At 31.8% G+C, this 7693-nt stretch overlaps 1 long non-coding RNA gene across 1 annotated transcript; it reads left to right on the forward strand.

Moving 5' to 3' along the window:
- The first annotated feature begins 936 nt into the window (after positions 1–936).
- LOC138709462 (uncharacterized) lies at positions 937–7328 on the forward strand. The gene is made up of 6 exons (XR_011334936.1): positions 937–1569; positions 2533–2689; positions 2796–3046; positions 3309–3434; positions 3661–3868; positions 4099–7328. It is a non-coding gene; the product is annotated as an uncharacterized lncRNA (long non-coding RNA).
- Positions 7329–7693: the final 365 nt, after the last annotated feature.

The raw sequence follows: 7693 nt of genomic DNA on the forward strand, positions 1-7693 counted from the left end.
GTGACCAGAATATTATACGAAATGGAAATATAAAAATTGGAAATTTATCTTTTGAAGAGGTGGAGAAGTTCAAGTACAATGGAGCAACAGTAACAAATATAAATGATAGGCCTACTCGGGAGCAAAATTAAACACAGAATAAATATGGGAAATGCCTGTTATTATTCGGTTGAGAAGCTTTTATCATCCAGTCTGTTGTCAAAAAATCTGAAAGTTAGAATTTATAAAACAGTTATATTACCTGTTGTTCTTTATGGTTGTGAAACTTGGACTCTCACTTTGAGATAGGAACATAGGTTAAGGGTATTTGAGAATAAGGTGCTTAAGAAAATATTTGGGGCTAAGAGGGATGAAGTTACAGAAGAATGGAGAAAGTTACACAACACAGAACTGCACGCATTGTATTGTTCACCTGACATAATTAAGAACATTAAATCCAGACGTTGGAGATGGGCAGGGCATGTAGCACTTATGGGCGAATCCAAAAATGGATATAGAGTGTTAGTTGGGAGGCCGGAGGGAAGGAGACCTTTAGGGAGGCCGAGACGTAGATGGGAAGATAATATTAAATGGATTTGAGGGAGGTGGGATATGATGATAGAGATTAGATTAATCTTGCTCAGGATAGGGACCAATGGCGGGCTTATGTGAGGGCGGCAGTGAACCTCCGGGTTCCTTAAAAGCCAGTATGTAAGTAAGTAAGTAAGTTTTCTGCATCACTAAACAAGAAAAAACTTTATGTAGGAAGACGAGCTGAGAACAAGGTGGAAGTTTTCTTACAAAACCATAATAAGGATTTCGCGTTGTGTTTCAACTTTCAATAGGGGTAGACCAGGTCACTGTCCTCATATCTCTATCTCTTTCTGAAGTGTTTGTACAAAGATTTGCCCTATGCTATAGGGAAGACCAGGTAACTTGATACCCTAAGGGTGAAACCTAACCATTTTTCCCCCATTACTACAAATGCTAGTGGATTATGGTGATTTTCTAGTTTGAAGGTTGAATTTTCTTTTGCCAACTTCTTTTCGAATTTCGATACTGACAAATACTATAAATGGTAGTGATTTTGTAACCGGTATGTTGGCAGCTGAGGCAAATATCGACAATATTTGCCGGTACTGGAGTTCCATGAAATTAAAATTGTACTAGATTTCTCAGCCGGTTACTGGAAGATAGTGAAATTCGAACTTATTAATAATTAATTAATATTAGTATTAATATTAATACATAATAGTTATGTTATGTGTTGCGTTGTGGTTATAATTCAAGAATAGTCAGATAAGTACGAATGAATATAATATACTTGGGCGTGATAATGCACGTGGGTAATGGATAGAAATATTATTTCAAATTTTAATGAATTTCTTTCGTGTTTAGATTTTTATTACTATGTCAAAAAAATGAAATAGTGTTGCAGTGACTCCTCCAAGGAAGAAAATGTGTGGCATTCAGAGTACGCTTCAGAAATCTGTAGTTCACGTGTATAATGAGTTGAAGAAAGAAGATAATGAAGAAGGAATTATGCTAACGGAGACAGCAATTACAACCAGAATAGGACAATTATTAGGAGTAAGTATTCTTAAGCATACATTTCAAAGTGGTATTCAGTTTTAGGAGTTTGCACTAATAATTTCATGATTGTGGTCAAACAAAACAAATTTTTAGGTTAGGCCTAATGTTTAATCAAGTCAGTGATTTTCATATTGCCAAACTAAATACATTTAAGATACTGTAATACTGCAGTAGGTGATAGCTTAAATACATTTACAAATTAGACGAACAAGTAATCAAACGGCACGAAAGTAAATTTCCAGTTTTCTCTTTTGATATTAAATTAACCGTTCAGATCACAATTTACATGCCACATCGGCCGAAGAAAATACAAGTCATATTGTAATTATTAACTTGATATTGCAGCAAATATTACATGAATGTTGGCCTGTTATGGTGCTTAAAAATAATTCAGTTTTATATAATAACTATATAACATACTCTATAAAGCATAGGAACGTTGACTGTGGCTGAATAATTTATTCATGACTGGTCTAAGTAATATTAAATATGGTGTTTCTTCAGAAAAGTTACCCCACCCAAAGTACTTGTTAAGATATAACACTCGAGAGGACGAGGACGCACTACTGGGAAACTAACCATTTCTCTTCGTCCTGGACCTCTCGCATGTTATATTGGTAATTAGTAACAAGTTTGAGGGAGGGACTACAACAATGCATTAGAATATACAGGTAAGTGTCAAAGGATTTTTGTGCTGAAAGTATTTGTGGCTGTGCACTAAAACCACGTGTTCATCACTATGTAAATATCACAGAAATCAATTAAACAAAATAAAATTATGCCTTCTTTGGTGTAGCTTTTCTGGAGAATTACCTAAATATTAGCCTACTTAAACCTATCGTAGACCCAACCTAACATGTTGATCATTTTCTATTCATATAGCTGTAAATGTTGGTATTATGCATGAATTTTATGATATAACAATTTTTAGAAGTATTATGTTATTGTTTGTTATTACAGCTTGGCTTAACTACAGCCACGAAAGTGATCAATTCACACAAGGGGACCCCACTCGTGACACCAGGAAAACATAGACTACGTAAACATCCAGTGACTGATGCTGATGATTTTACGAAAGATGCAATTGCGAGATTTATTTATGACAAGTTACATAAAGGTAGGGAAGTTACAGGAATTATTGTGTTGATTTATGCAATGTAATTCTGATATTAGTCATAGGCCTATGTATAAAAATATGGCATAATTTTCATTTACTGTTACAGGGGAAGTACTAACAGCAGCAAAAGTTCTGCAACATATGAATGATGATTATGAAACATATTTATTTAGAGTATCCTTATCATCGGTGAAAAAAATTTTGAAAGAGATGAAATTTCTATGGAGCAAAGGGGATCCTTATACACATGTATGAGAAAGTGATGTTATTCGTTTTTAAGAGAATATATAAGAAATGTGGAGCGTGAGAACTCTAAACCCGTAGTATTCTTGGATGAGACTTGGATTTTTATGAATGGTAAATTTCAATGTATTGTGAGACATTGAGTGATTGAATTTTTTACTAACAAATAGATTAACACTTATGTGGAATATGAAATTGCAATTAATATAGGGTACTAGTAATGAATTCAGGTGGGAACAACATGTTTTGCAATTAATAGTTTCATATTATAACTAGAGGTTAGTTATAAAATTCTTGAACGGTTTTCCTGTCTTTAAAATTTTTGTGTCTCTTAGAGTGTCAATGTGAATTGCTTTTCTCTCTCTGTTTTTTTAAGTATGATCACCCACTTATTCATGAAATAAACCAGGTGAAGTTTCCAGTGACATGAATGGTGTTATTCATAGACCAACAAATGAGGGTGGAAGATTAGATGCCGGAATGAAAGGTGGATTTATACTCGGTAAGTTATATTGATTTATATTTTACATAAATTTGGCAAGAGTAATTTTTTTAATCAGGGTACAAAAATATAAAAATTGGTGACTAAATAAAAACGTGGGAAAGCCTTTCACCAAAGAGGATCTCATGTCATGTCATGTTATGTTATGTTATGTTTTATTTTCTTTATTTAAATGCTGTGAATTCATGTGACGTAATTATATGCCCAGGTATAATTTTTATTGCAGGTGCTGATTTAATTTTTTCATGCAATTGAAAGAAAAGTCAGGACTACCATAGTGCTATGAATAGCCCTGTAGTTGAGAAGTGGGTGCAAACACAGTTGTTGACCTGAGAACATTAGGGCAATGCGTTATTGTCATGGATAGTGCTGCATATCATAGCAGACTTGTGAAAAATCAGCCAACAACAAAATGGAGGAAAGAACAGCTACTGGTGATTGCAACTGAATATAATAGATTTGTTGTACTAAATGATAAGAGTTGATGGTGTGAAATCACCTTTTGATATTACATTGCAATATTAATTTCCATACTTTACAGTCATTATTATTATTATTATTATTATTATTATTATTATTATTATTATTATTATTATTATTATTATTATTATCTTTACTACTACTACTACTACTACTACTTATAGATGCTACTTTTTTCTTTCAGGTGAAATTGAATCTACATAAGAATCCTAAAACAACAGAGCCTTGCCAATTACTGTTCTGAAGCTGCCTTGTCTTATGTGTTGTGTCTATATACAATTAATTCTTTCAGTTTTTTTTCCCCTTTAATGTAATGAAGTTGTTGGTTGATTGATACCAAGTGTTCAGCAGTTGATGTCATTTGTTATCTTGCACTCCAATATTTAACCAGATGATTGAAAGCTGTGTAAAGTTAAACAGTCAAGACAATGATCCATATCTTCATTGAGATTTCAGAAATGGCATGGGGAGATTCTGAAATATCAGTTCTTTGTAAATATTTGAGACAATCATGGCCTGTGATAATATGAGTACTGCCACTGTAGATTTTCATAGAAGTTCAGTTATTAAATTAGGTGTATTATTTTTACTATGTATTGTACTATATTTTTGTTTCGCTTAATTGATGAATTATATATGCTGTAAATTGAATAGTAGACTGTAGGTCTATAGCTTAACTGATGAATTGTATGTGCTGTAAATTAAATAGTAGGCTGTATACCACAAGTGATGAATTGTTTATGCTTGTAATGTGAAGTAATTTGCATGATATTTATTATCAGTTTCTGTATATTTCAACTGATTGAATTGTTTATACTTTTAAATTGAATTAACTTGCTTGCTATGTATTATATTTTATAGCTTAACTGATGAATAATTGTTTAGGTTTGTCAATTTAATAATCTGAGTGCCATGTACTTCATATTTTTAGTGGAGCCACCAATGTAGCTTAGTCGGTAGACTCGTTGGCCTGCAAATTCAGAGCTGCACTCGAGGGTAGTTTGGATCCCCCATTTGGTCTGATTAGTTGGTTTCTTCTGAGGATTTTCCTCCATCGTGGAGCAGACCCCGGATGGCCTATTGCAATTTTTTCATTTGCTTTAGAATCATTCCGATTTTTGTTACCATATTGTCATGTTCTGATCTTGTTATTCTTTTAACAGTGTGGTAAGATGCAGGTATAGATAACCTTACAGTAATTTTGCTACCTTTCAGCTACCTCATTACCTCCCACTCCATAAAGTTCATGGATCCACGGAAGTACCAGTCGTCGATGTAATTCGACCATTTTGCTTAAAATATTAAAACACTGTAAAATATTGAGATTTCATGCTGTTACGTCCAATACTGCAGCAAGAACATCTGATTTTGAATCTGATAGTATGACAGCCTTCTCAGATTTATGAAGTCGATACTGGAGATTTTGTAAGCTTAAAAGTGTATCTAAATTTTCACTATCAAAATTAGTCAGTGTTTGAAGTTAGTTAGTTAGTTAGTGGCGTTTAAAAAGGGCGCGTCAGCTACTATGGCTATTTGCGCCCTTATCTAAAATCTTTCACTAAACACAAACACAATACAATAACCAGAATGTTTAAAAAGCTAAAAAGCGTTGTCACGGTTAAAATGGGGCAAACAAGTGTTTGAATATAATTCCCTGTAAAAGGGAATATACTGGTATTGTACTACAACACCACTACATCTATGGCTTGGTAAACAGGATCCATCTATAAAAAATACTGTATGTAGTCACTCACTGACCAGATCATTTATCGTTTCTAATGATTTTTAAAATGTCTGGAGAAGTATCACATTTCTTAACATCATCTGTTAAAGTTAACTTATATACTATTCATTTTGAAATAACTTGGGATTGTGTTTTATTAGTAAAGTTTCCCTTAATTGAGCAAGTTTGAGTTCTCCAAGTAGAGTCAAAAAGTCTGTTGGGATTTTGGCTCAGTTTATTAATATTTGTGGACTGTGATTTTTTGTTCTAGACAACCATATTATCTGCAAATGATGAGATTATCATAAGATCTATTTCTTTAGTTAGACCATCGACATTAATATTGGAAAATGTATTCCTGAAAACAACAATGTGGGAAGCCCAGATGAATCTGTCTCTATTTACATATTTGTGACAATGAATCAAATAATCAAGTCACTGACCCAGTGTAACACTTTATCATGGACACCCTAAGTTTGCAATTTCTTAAGTGATTTATATCTACAGAGCCATATGATCCTTGAAAATAAATTAAAATTGTTAAGTTGTTTTGTTTTCTGTTTAAAATATCTTTAATATCTTGACTAAAATTTAAAATCTGTCCATTTGTTGAATGCAATTCTCTAAAGTCAACCCAATAAAATGAAAGTTAGTTACTAGATTCCAGGAACCAATTCAATCTATGAAATCATCTCTTCCATAATTTTGGCTATCATACTAGTAAGTGGTATCTGTCGATAACTCGAAAAGATATTAGTTGAATAATTGCTTTTCAAAATTGATGTTATGATAGATTTTCTCCAGACAGATATTGTATTTTAGATGAGATTACAAGATAAAAGTAGTGAGTTTGCTTGTTTGCCAACATGTTTAAGAAAATCAGCATGTGTATTGTCTGGACTTGGAGATGTTTTGGGTCTTATGTTATTAAATTAATAGTAATATTCAGTTCTTGATTAAATATTGTTATATAAAGTAGATAGTAGATTTAATATTTCTTTCAGTTTTTCCTTAATAGTCTGACGTACACAGATAAAACTAACAACCACACCACCAACTAATCTAATAGAAATTAAAATATAATTAAATGTAGTAAAAGTAATTAAAATTATAAATACACGTAATAAACCATAACCCCCTAATTTCAACAATATACTATTTTATTCCCTTTTACAGCTTGTAGATAATTATTAATTATAGTTATTACTTATTAGCATAATATTTATTGAACTTATTGGCTATTTCACTTCGTTTGAAAGATGTTATTGTGTACAAAAAGCATTTTTTGATGATCGTTTCATGCTGTATGTTGTGTATAAATCTATGATTTCTGGCCATCTGTTCTGTGTAATCCATCTTTTGTATAGAATTAATAAAATATTCTTTTGGTAGTAATTATTTTATTAATTGAGTATTTAATTTTCACCAGCTCACATTTCTTGAATCATTTGCTTTTTCTTATTTAAATTTAGGACACAAGAGCCAAAAAGAGACTTCACAGTTATGTATCATACATTTTTTCAATGACAGACGTGGAGTTGCAGAAATAATAAGTGTAAGTGTAGCATTATTAAGCAATTTACAAACAAATGAAATCTTTAAAGAGGTATCTAGAAGTGAAATTACTTATGGCTTTTAAGGACCAAAATTATTTTTGTAAGTTGATTTATTATTATTTCAGTTTTAGCCTAGTTGTATTATCCATTTCCTTACTAATTTCAAAAGATAATCAGAAGTTCATTCGAATTCCAACCAAAAGTCAATTGGTTATTAATTTATCTACCTTTAGGAAGTACAGTATATGTACGCTGGAATCTTTGAAGTGAAGTGACAATAATTTAATTGGTCTTGGAACAGATTTGATTCTTGAATATTATATACTATACTTTGTTGTATATTTACGTCTAGTAACCTATTAATGCTAATACTAATAATAATGTAAAGGAATAAAAGAATAGAACATAGCAATACATTTCTCATTATTATTGAAACTATTTAGAATAACCTTCCAACATTAAGGTAAAGTACGGTGAGTAAAGAAGTCATTCAGTACATA

This window comes from Periplaneta americana, chromosome 11 (assembly GCF_040183065.1).
Source record: "Periplaneta americana isolate PAMFEO1 chromosome 11, P.americana_PAMFEO1_priV1, whole genome shotgun sequence".
NCBI classification, from domain to species: domain Eukaryota; kingdom Metazoa; phylum Arthropoda; class Insecta; order Blattodea; family Blattidae; genus Periplaneta; species Periplaneta americana.